General features: G+C 38.1%; 1 protein-coding gene across 2 annotated transcripts in view; it reads right to left on the bottom strand.

The window, feature by feature from the left end:
- The window catches only part of LOC124869194 (glycine receptor subunit beta-like), a 77,447-nt gene that overhangs the window by 42,511 nt on the left and 22,580 nt on the right, over positions 1-12,356 (bottom strand). Inside the window, exon 2 of one of the 2 annotated variants that reach the window (XM_047366963.1) lies at positions 1,952-2,006. The exons of the other annotated variant lie outside the window; for it this stretch is intronic. The gene's annotated coding sequence lies outside the window, so the exon portion shown is untranslated. The remainder of the gene's footprint in view (positions 1-1,951; positions 2,007-12,356) is intronic. 2 annotated transcript variants of the gene reach the window in all.

Below are 12,356 nucleotides of genomic sequence, written 5' to 3'. Positions count from 1 at the left end.
GCTTCTGCTAACAACAACTTAATGCTCACCTTCTACTGATGATCCACATGGGCCTGTCTTTCAGTGTTTAACCCCATTTTTCTCCTGGACATAGCTACTGACTGAGCTTTTTCTGTGTAATTATATGTGCTCTCTATCATACTCTGACCTTGAAAACTGGCTCAGAGTTTATATGTTCTTTCTTCCCAGATAAAACCACTAAAGGAGCTACATCCATTAACGTTTACTTTACCTTCCCATAGAAAGTACTCCTGAATCAGTGCTTCTGTTTTCTCTTTGTGTCTCTGCTCTGTTCTCTCAAACCCCCAGTCGGTCGTGGCAGATGGCCGCTCACACTGAGGCTGGTTCTGGTTCTGCTGGAGGTTTCTTCCTGTTAAAAGGGAGTTTTTCCTCACCACTGTCGCTACATGCATGCTCAGTATGAGGGATTGCTGCAAAGTCAACGCCAGTGACTGTCCACTGTCACTACATGCTCAACCAAGAATGTTCTTCAACCTATTCGAAAGCACTTTAGAAAATAATTTATAATCCACACAAAGGAGGGCAACGTGTCTCCAGTTTTTCAACAAAGTCAAGTCTCCTTTTTTTGGAAGTAAGGAAAGAACAGCATTTTGGTAGGATGGTGGCAAGTTACCTGTCAAGGTGCACTCCTTGAGCACCTCCCACAAGTACTCTCCCAACAGCCTCCAAAAATTTTTATAAAAATCTGCAGGCAAACCATCTAGACCTGGAGTCTTGCCAGGAGCCATTTGTCTAACAGCAGTAGTCAGTTCTTCCAATGAAACTTCAGCATCCAGAATTGCCTGATCTGCAGCGGAACGTTGAGGAAGACCATCCAGTAGAGCCTCCACACAGCTTCTGTTACAGGCCTGCTGTCTAAAAAAGGTGACTAAGTCACTGCATGCTCCTTCATGGTGGTGGGATCAGTGGTCAAAGTTCCATCTGGAAGCCTAAGACACATCATCTGCTTTGTCTGGCTGACATTTCTCTCCAAATGAAAAAAGAAGGATGTAGGGGCATCCATATCCTTAACTGTAGCAAACCTTGACCGAACTAAAGCCCCTTTAGCCCTTTTATGCAAGAAACAACTTAACTGATCTTTCTTTTGTTTAAGCTGTTCATTATTAGTAATTTCTGTAACTACATCATTTTCTAACAGTGTTATTTCAATTTCTAAATTCTGAATCACATTTTTTATTTTAATTGTAGAATGACTTGTGTATTGTTGACAAAAAAAACTCTGCTGGGTTTCCTTAGATAGAAAAGCTTTTAACCAATTTGAAAAATGAATTGAATGTGACTGCACTGTTTTATAGTTAGGATTAATTGGAATGTATGACTTCTGTATCAAATTTGTATGATTTGATTAAACTGACTTTGTAAAGTGCCTTGAGACAACATGTGTTGTGAATTGGTGCTATATAAATAAACTGATAAATCATCAGCCAATCCTAAAATGTTGGTATATGTGATTTAACTTAGCTCTATACAAAGTGTCCTAAGGAGTAAAGGAAGCTTAATTCCCAGAAACAAAGAGTTGTTCAGTTTGGTTGGTTAGGTAGGAGTCAACTTGACCCTAAGAAGAATATAAATATACTTCCTGTTGTTCCACCTCATCTGTTGTTTTGGTTTCACCTCTAGTTCTCTCTCCCGATTTGTAACTTTTCATTACAATGAATTTATACAACCACACGTGCAACAACCACCTCTCTGTTAAACAGCCATTTTTCTTTTCTGTTCTCTTCAAAAAGCAGTGCACACATCTAGTGCTTTCAAATAAGAATTATGTTAGTAACGTTCTGACAGCATTGTAAACCAAACCCAAAGCTTCTCAGATCTGAAGTAAGGACCTAATTAAAATCATCCTTCTGCAGAGGAACCTCTGCTCGGCTCCTCAGGATGGAACAAACTCTCTGGCACAAAGCCACAAACCGCTGAGCGATTAATTTACCTTGGGGAGTCCGCTGGGGCCAATGTTGCAAACCTCAGCTCCTCAGGTAGACCAACTGCAGTGAAACAAGAGGCAAGTCAGCTCTTTCTATTCACACATGTTGAGGATGGTATCCCAGGTAGATATGTGTATGCTAAGAAAGTCACATTTTGCTCTTATTAGTCTAATTCTCAGCTGTTCTCTTGTTTGTCCCATCCATTGCTCCATTCTACTGACATCACACACACATAAACCGATTTACAAATTTCCTCTTTCAAACAAGCTTAAATTTTCAAGTCTGTGAATAATTTTCAAATGTACCAATTTTCATTGTATGATCAGCTGATTTTGATTGTGCTGTATCATAATTTTGATAGAAATGCACTTTTTATTGTTGGATGTGTCTGAATGAGAAAACATGACTGAATATGTACTGAACTGAATTCTAGCTAACTGGATATGAAGTGGACCCATATGTATGCACGTACATCTCAGTTAATTAGAATACGCGTTTCAATAAACAGAGCCGGCTGGCCCATCAGGCAATATAGGCAAATGCTAAAGGCACCATGGCCTCCAGGGAGCGCCACAAAATCGGGAAAAAAATGCAACTTCAAAATAAGTATATCAAAGCTAGTTATTACCAATAACCCGTAAAATGGCAAATTTAAAGCAATGTCAGATTAATATCCAGTAAATACAGGAAAGTACAGCTGTAGCTGAAGAGGTCAGGTTAAGTAGGTAGGTGGTCACTCTAGTGGACGCAATAATAAAAAGCACCACAAGAGGCCTGTAAAATGTCTTTTTTTGTACATAGTTTTGTATATAGTTGTATCTACGTATTTTATATACCTTTTGAACATAGTTATTTTATTTAGTTTTTGTATGGTGTAAATCATGTATTGTATTATTAGGTATTGTTATGTTCAAACTATGTGGTTACTTAAATTTGATGTTGATTGTTCTATTTATAATCTCAGTCAGTCAGTCATTTTCTATACCGCCTCTTCCATAGTGGGTCACGGGGAAGCTGGTGCCCATCTCCAGCTGTCTATTGGCAGGAGGCAGGGTAAATCCTGGACAGGTTGCCAGTCCATCGCAGGGCAACACACAAACAATCAAGCACACACTCATTCACCCACCTAAGGGCAATTTTCAGAGAGACCAATTAACTGAACAGGCATGTCTTTGGACTGTGGGAGGAACCCAGAGTACCTGGAAAGAACCCAGGCATGCATGGGGAGAACATGCAAACTTCATGCAGAAAGAACACAGCTGGGAGTCAAACCCAGGACCTTCTTGCTGCAAGGCAACAGTGCTACCAACTGCGCCACCGTGCAGCCCTATTTATAATGTATTACTACTATTATTATTTCTTCACTTATTTACAAGATTGTTATTTTGTAGCAATGGTGTTTATTGTGTTTCAGATTTTTTGTATATTTGTTTATTTGCAATTTGTTAAGAATGTTAATTCGGTGACATGTTATTTCACAAATTAAAGACAGATTTAAAAAAAATGCTGTTTGATTTCTGTAAATCGCTGATGGGGGGTGCACCATATAAAACCTGGCCTAGTGCGCAGAATTATGTAGGGCTGGCTATGCCAACTACACTTGTTTGTCAGATTAAACCTTTTGAAAACAATCTGTATTAAACATACTTTTATGCATTTGTTGTAATCTGGCGCTGTGTAAAGATAATCTGAGTTGAAAAAGTTAGTGCTGCTGTGTTTGTAATGTAGAGATCAGATTCTGTAGTTGCTTATAGATAATGGTGTAGTGGATCAATATTTCAGTCCGTTCTCACACGCATTCATCATTATTTCTGCTCCTAAATCCTCAAATCTAATCCTTGGCAGATTAGAGTTATTTGCAATTTATACACAGACCCTGTTATAGAGCTGCAGTCATTCTCAAATCAGTTTATAGGAAGAAATAAAAATAAATACATGTAAGAGTCAAAGAGACAGGGATTAAATACCATCATAAATATAAATTTCCTTGTTATAGACAACAATAAATTAAGCTGTTAATGGACTGTTATCAAAAACCTTTGGGGGCTAGACTGTTAGGTGCTGGATGGTGATGTAGTAAATGGATATGGATATTATTAAAACTATGTAGAGAATTAAAAACATAACACTAATTGTGTATTATAATCATATCAGTCTAATTAAGAACAAAATTTCTCATCAGTCTCAAAAATCAATCAAAACCCAATCTGAAAGACTGAATTCTGTTTGTCTTGTGACCTGACTGGTGTCTCTCTGAAAGGTAATAATTTGTATGATTTGCACAGATTGGAGTTCTAAATACCTGCCTAAAGTCTGAGAAAAGGCAGGAAGAGTGCAGAAACATGGGAATTCAAACAGATGAAGGTCTTTGAGGTCTAGCAGGTTCTGGTGCCCAAAGGTGGCCTTAGAAAAACTGATAAGGCACATTGCTGTAACACCTCTCAGTGAACCAAACCAGGCTTCTGGACCTGCAGTTCTGAATGTCCAGTTTCTCAGATAAGTGGACAAGAAAATCTCTGCTCAATATCTGTCAGAGCCAACCTCAGGTTTGTGTCTCCAGGGAGGCACCAGCTAATGCAGAAGTTTTGGAATTTTGATGGTTCCTTTCCTTGAAATTCAGAACTGAATCTATAATCTTGCTGGATAAACTTGTTTCTGCTCTCTACCACAGCCACAGGTTTAGTTTATGAAGGCAAAACAAAAAGCTTTCTAAGGATGAAAGACCTTATCTCCTCACTATGCACATATTGTTAATATGCAGTGTACTTTGAGGCTGCTTTTGCATCTGTCACTCCATCATTCTCTAGTCCTTTTCATCTTCATTTCCTTGCACTCGCTCAGCACCGGTGGTGCAGAGCACATAGGGCTGTTAGCCACATTTGCTTCACAAGACTTTTGGATTAATCTGTTTTTTAAAAAGCTTTTGTTTTCATTTCAAAAGTAAATGGTTTCACAACATTAGATAAGACTGGCAGAGACAGTAGAGACAAGGGTGCATTCAGTTCTAACTGATCAGCTGGAAAAGCTCATTACTTTAAAGAGCATTTCTTTGTATTGACATGCATTCTAATAAACTGTCCATCATAAGAGCTTAGCAGGTATAAATATTGCACAATCTCAGGGGCACAGTCTGTGGAATGAAAGATTATTTGAGCTCAGATTAATCTCATGGTAAAGACCTTTTTCCCAGTCTTGGTCACAATTTGATATGTGAAAGAAATTGATAAGTGAGTTTTCTGAGCTTTTCTAACACTGCGGTTAATAAAGAAGACTCATTGCCTGGGTGTACTGTGCATTAACTAAATGCATGAAAGCAATTATAAGAGGATTTGGGGGGTGGGCAGCCTGGTGTCAGTAACACATTAAACTGTCAGTGATTTATAGTGGTGATGGGGTGGGGTACTTCTTTCCCTCCTTAATGTCCTGTGCAATGAGCCCTTGCAGGAAGAAACTCTGATAGAAGCAGGCCCTGTTCTGTTTGACCACTTGAATACATCATAGGCTGGATGCTTGGTTCTCTCCTTTAGGAGAAGATGTCAACAGTGGTATGGTGCAGATGGGATTTTGGCAAATCCTTGTACAAGTATGACATATTATGTTTGTTTGCAGCTGACCTTATTAAAGCAGGTCTGGCAGTACACACACATCTCCACCATCACATTCTGTATGTGTTTCGGGTTAGTTTTTTCTTGTTGGTTTAGTTTGTTCTTTTTCTTGTAACCTGCTCATGGTTTAGTTTAGGTTATTTTCTGTTACTTTTGTAAGAGTTTCCCCCCTTGTTTGGGCAGTTCTCTTGTAAATCTGATCAGCTCATTCGTGTTTACTTGTTTTCCACTCTCAGCTAGATTCTGCTTACTTGTGCCACCTCATGTTCTCTCCATTGCCTGCACCTGTTATGTCTCATTATAAACTTTCCATTTCTCATTACTCCTGGCTGGATTATACTGTTTGCCTACCTTAACCATGACTGTTTCACTTTACGCCTGGCCTGCTCATGTCCATGCCTGTTTTTGCTGAGTTGACTGAATAATACCTAACATTTATTGGTCCTTGGTTATTTGCTTTAACAGTGACTCTGGGATCCGTGGGGGAAGCCTGACGTCGAGCGAAGCACTGCTGCACAGCCTCCATTAGCCGGAGTGGCTGAAAGTCCCGGTGTGTGTGAATTCACACCTGGCCAGTGGGTTATCGCCTTCCTCGGCGTGGGGTGACTCTCACAGAGAGTCACCAAGAAGTCAACTCCGAGGTGAGACAGTTTTAAAATACAGTTCATAAGAAAAGTACTTAACAGTCATTGGTAGTGCGTCGCCGGTAAAGAATGCTACATTCGGATGGTTTTATTCCACCGTGAAAGGAATATTGACAAATTTGGTACAATCCCGCCGTGAAGGGGATTAAAGAAAACGACTGAGGATTATTCCCCTGCGAGGGAATAGAGTAAGCGCTATATAAATAAAAGAAGAAAAGTAGTTAAAAGTCATTGGTAGTGCGTCACCGGTAAGGACGCTGCATTGGGAAGGTTTTTATTCCACCGTGAAAGGAATAGTGACAAATTAAGGTAGGGCCCCGCCAAGAAGGGGGCCAAATAAAACGACTAAGGGTTATTCCCCTGCGAGGGAATAGAATAAGCGCTATAAAAGTAAAAAGAACGGAGTAAATTGAGCTCATAAAATAACACCAAGTTAACTTAGAAAAATTACAAGGTACCTGAAACTAACTGTGTGACTGTGTTGTGTGTGTATGGAGGACTAAGCATTTTAATAGAATCATAGTAGGATTCTGCTAGTCCTGTGTTTTCTTTTGCCCAGATTAAAACTACGTACTGGTGACTTTGGAGATTCAGATTTCATTCCAGAAAATTAACACCGCTGCGAATTAGTCGCAGTAGAAGGCCGTGTTAATGTCCTCTCCTTAAAGTCTCATGCCAGTGACCTTTTATCTGGGACATTTATACTACAATTAAACTAACATAAAACATAATGGGGAAGAAACAAAGTAAACTAATTGACTTAGAATGGGAGGTAAAGTTTATGGAGAACTATGTACAAGGAGCAGGTATGATCTGTCATAGATGGAATAAAAAAAAAAAACATGGGTTTTTGGGCAAATTAGATACAAAGGATGTCTTAAAATTACAAGGGGATCTAAAATTAGAAATAATGAAAACTAAAAAGAGAAAAATAACAAAGAACAATGGGGAAGGGACAGAGAAAAAGCTCTGATTTAACAGAAATATGTACACGATGGCATAAAAATACGGATTTTCAGGTAACTTAATTATCACTGAAATCCTAAAACTGCACGGGGATCTTAAACTGGAGATTATGCATTCAAAAGATTCAAGAGACAATAAAAAACCTTGCCAGATTATAATTTCAAAGGGGACTTTTCAGTCCCTGAGTGCACACAGTTGATAAACAGATTAAAACAAAAAGATGAATTAAAAAAATCAACAAGAGCAGCCTTTAACTGACATAGCCATAATACTGATGCCTTAAGAAAAGCACAGAAAAAAAAAAAAAACTTTCAGCTTAACTGAAAACAAATAAAGGGGGGCGGACCGCCACCCATCCCAGGTTAGAATACCAAGGTAGCCCCAAATTATAAAGACTAAGAGATGGTTTTAGAGGACGTGGTAAAATAAGTTAAAATAGGAGGTGACAATGTGGACAACATGGAAACTGTCCAACTGGACAACCCAGTGAACAATGACTAGAGAAGGGAGAACAGAATGCTGTTAAAGAAGTCTTCTGAGAGTAAAAGATTTTGTAGGCAAGCATTAGTGAGAAACAGGTGCTTTAAAAATCATTCTATGGTGTTATACTACCAACAATACCATGATAAAATGCAAAAGATTCATTTTACAGGGAAATAATTCCATATTTGGCTCAGATTGTGTGCATTCTTGATTTTTCCTCTTTGAGAGAAGTTAAATTTCAGCTCTGTGAAACGACCTTGACAAAGAGATGCAGCTGCCTGAAAACAAAGATAAAACTTTTGCACACAGCAGAAGCCTGTCTCTGCTGAAAGGTCTGAAAAAAATTGTAACTCTACCTCTGCATGTGTCAAACTCAAGGTCCGCGGGCCAAAACCGGACCCCAAAAGTTTAGTGATTCTCTAGAAGTAGAGCCTTTTAATATGGTGATTGTGTGCTTGAATGTTATTTTGTCAATCAATAAGCAGTTTTGTCTACATTCTGCCACAATCTGCCTTTTGAAAATGTTTTGAATCTTGTTCTTTATGTATAAAAAAAAGAGAAATTGGCTAAAGTCTGCAGACACAAAATGAACCTGGATTGAAGCTCTAACTAAGTTTATTTAATCTGAGATCTTCTCCAAATGCAACAGTATATGCCAGTCTACATGAGATACTAACAACTTCACCTACTGGTATAATATAAAGATCTGATTGAATATGTGAAACAAACAATGATGTAAGTTTTTCAACAGGTGATGCTCATCCAGGAGGAAGACAGTGTTCCTAGGAAATGCAGCTCATTCATTAACAATCAATTTTTCTTCTATAGGTGGAAGTTTTGCTGACTAATCATAGGATGGATCTATGAAACATTATGAGCACAGAACAAATGACCAAGGTTCTGACTGACTTATGAACCTCACTGACCTGACAATGATAACATGACACCCAACAGACAACACCTTTAAGGTGGACCCACTAAGACCACCTTATTGATTCTTGGTGAATAAAAAAAAAGAATTGAAGCGTTCAAAACAGACCTAGTGGAAACAAAAGGGGTTATGAGAAAACAATGTACATTTTAAGAATAATAGAAGTCAAATTATGTTCAAATTTTTGCAAAGAAAATTACTCTGACAGAGAAATAAGTAAGTAGTGTGTGAATGTGTGTGAATGGGAATGACTGATTTCATTGTAATGCATCTTTGAGGGACCTTAAAAGCGCCAATAAAGGTCTGATGTTCTGATGATCTTTGCCAAATGTATATCTTAATAAGGTTTCCAGAATCTTTTTTGAAAAATCATATAAAGATAGCAAAGGTTCTACCTGTATTAAAAATACTGATAACCATAAGAAAGTTCATGGATCCGTCTTCAATTTTGCATAATTCTTTTACAAAGAGGGTATTTAAACTTTCATGTGGCCAAATGTCTGTGTTTGACTTTCTGTTTTTGTGAAATAAATGTTTGATTCATGTTATGTAAAAATTAGAGTCCTCAACATTATCATAATAATATTAGGTCAGTTCTCTATGGTAAAACAAAAAGATTTTAACAGATGTTTAGACTTTTTCCAGTCAGGTTCAAAATGATTGAATTAGACTCAAACTTAACACAAGATGAAATGAACCTTAACAGAATTACTGGACTGGACTGAAATAGAGAAAACTTGAGTTAATTGAAACAAACTTTAGTTACTTGAACTAAATACAAAGTTGACTGAAACTGTATGTTGTATCTATAAAACTGGGTAAGATAAACTAAGATTATAAGATATAATATGCCCTTCATTTTTTGTGTTCATCAGTGAGTGAGTTTTTATTTTTTATTTTTAATAAGAACTCAACCAAGCATTATTTATAATAATAGCAACTACCAAAAATATTGATCTCATTTTTAAATGCAATAAGGACTTACTTTATAAAATATGATAAAAAAGAATAATAAGAATTTGGAAAAATAGAGGCTTTAAACCTCTGCAGGAACAGCACTGACACTGTCAAAGGTAGATCCTAATACAGGAATCTGGAAGCTCATTCTGGCGTGGACAGTCAAAGTCCATCCAAGGACACATTTAGATGAGGCAGAGAGACAAATACAGGGCTTAGCTGAGAGCAAAGAGAGCAACATGCACCCTGCCCTAGCTGCTGTCCCACCTGAACTGTGGTCCCAATCATCAACTGATGTAGGACTTATAAAGACGTTCCCACCATACAAGGTTAAAACTGATATCTGAAAAAAGGCCATTAGTCCGTCAATACCCCTTAAAGCCAGAAGCTGAAGAAGGTACTAAGCCAGTAATACAAGATATGTTGAAGTCAGAAATATTAAGAGAAGCACCCGACGCTACATGCAAGGCATATCACACTGACATCGCTATTATTATCACAGCCAAACATAACTCTAAAAAGATGTGCCCTTTAAATCCAAGTACTCTAATACATACTGCAGAAGATGGAAAACCACATTCTTAAAATGCAAAAGTTGAAGAAGACACAAAACCCAGACAAGACATTTCTCAAACCCTTATACCAGATTCATGTGTTGTGTTTGTAGATGGCTCAGCATCTAAAGATGAATATGGAAAGAATAGAGTTGGTTATGCAATAACAACCATCGATAGGATAAAAGAAGCTAAATCTCTACCAAATACATGCTCAGCCCAAACAGCAGAATTATATGCTGTCGTAAGAGCATGTGAATTACATGAGGGACAAATACTTACTATATACACAGACAGCCAATATGTTTTCGGATCAGTACATCACCATGCTAAGATTTGGCAAAATAGAGGTTTTAAAACATCATCAGGGACAGAACTAACTCATTTCAACCTATTAAAGAGAAAATGTCAGATCTGCTATTTATAGACACAGACGTGCTGAAAGACGCCCAACAGTCAGCAACCAAGACAGAAATAAAGGCCTGGCTAAAGAGAGGAGCACAGAAAAAAGATGACATCTATCAGATAGAAGATAAACCAATCCTCCCAAAACAGTTATACAACACAGCGGCTACAGTGACACATTGGGAAGACCCACGTGTCAAGGGGGGAATATGTCACATCTGGTAAAGCATTAATGCTACACTATAAATTTTTCTGACTATGCAAAGAATTTTTGCAGATTATGCATAATTTGTTGCAAACACGGGGGAAGAAATATTGCCTAGTTGTAATAGATGAACCTAGTGGCACATTTCTTCCCCACATATGGTATCCCACAGATTATAAGGTCAGATAATGGAACTCATTTTGTAAATAAATTAATAGAACTAAGTTCTAATGCATTAGGGTTTCAGTTAAAGATTAAGGAAAACAATGGAAGAAACAGGGAGGCCATGGCCCGAATGCCTATCCCTGGTTAAATTATGGATGAGAATAACTCCAAATCAAACTGGTCTTACTCCATTTGCCACCTACTGTACATCATTGTATAACTCCACCCACTGTGTTCTAAGCCTGAGATCACGTGGCACCAAGTTGCTGATGTGAATTTGTATTCTCAAAGAAATAGTACATGGCAGACCGTTTTCTCTGCCTTCTGACATGAATGAAATAGAGAAAGCACAACAGGAAACTTCATTAGCTGAGTGGATGAATAAAATGTTGCAGACAAAAGAAGAACAAATGTCCAGTGGTCTGCCGATAATCTCTGCTCCTATCCCACAGAACAACCTGAGGCCTGGAGACCTGGTCCTGATTAAGACACTCCACCGGAAGGATTGGAGCACTCCTTGGTGGAAAGGGCCGTTTCAAGTACTCCTGACAACGCCCACAGCTCTGAAAATAGCAGAGAGGTCTTCCTGGATCCATAAAAGCAACTGTAAGCCAGTTTTGCCGTTACAGGAGCCAAACCAACCGACGGGGTAGCAGAAGGAATCCGGGTTCAAAGGAGTTGGAGGACCCATATGGCCCAGCGTCTCAAACCGGTGAAGAAAACAGCTGATCTACGCCCAATTATAAAATGGCTCTCTGTAACATGTGGACAGGACTGATAAGCCTGAGCTTAATTCTGGTAGCAGGACTCTTTCTCTATCTAAAGCAGGATCCACAGGAGGTGATACCGAACCAGAAGAGATGGACATCAGACGGGACCCATCTCAGACCACTGATGGAAGAACATGACGCACATCCATTCCTACAGAATTTCTGGTATCGTTCACGGTGGCATATGCAACACTGAACTAGGTAGAAATGTACGAAAATGAAGGGGACGATTATGATGACATGTTGTAAATAAATCACATCAAAAGCCTGAATGTACTCATACATTGTATTTTATAAAATTACCTTACAGCAGAAAATCGAAAGAAGTTGTTGCTTAAGTGAAATGAGAAAAAGTACAATAATGACATAAACAGGGCAGATTTTTTAATTCTTTTATTTTTATGATTTCAAGTATGATTTAAAGTATTATTCTTTTATTTTTATGATTTAAAGTATTATTCTTTTATTTTTATGATTTCAAGTATTATTCTTTTATTGTTTATGATTTCAAGTATTAATCAACATTTAACTTTTAATGGTCGCCGAGGGCGGCGGGGCCGTATGAGTATTTCCCACAAAATATAATCTGTTTACCGTCCGTGGGTTTTCGCTCATACAGAGTATTTTTCTTACTCGTTTTTACATTAAATGTTTTTACTTGTGATAAAAGGAGGGACTGTGGATGGGTGCGAAAACTTGTCATCACTCATGTAAAAACTTTGCGT

Source organism: Girardinichthys multiradiatus, chromosome 5 (assembly GCF_021462225.1).
Source record: "Girardinichthys multiradiatus isolate DD_20200921_A chromosome 5, DD_fGirMul_XY1, whole genome shotgun sequence".
NCBI lineage: Eukaryota > Metazoa > Chordata > Actinopteri > Cyprinodontiformes > Goodeidae > Girardinichthys > Girardinichthys multiradiatus.
The sequence above is the reverse complement of the archived record's forward strand: the minus strand, read 5'-3'. Positions and strand labels throughout refer to the sequence as shown.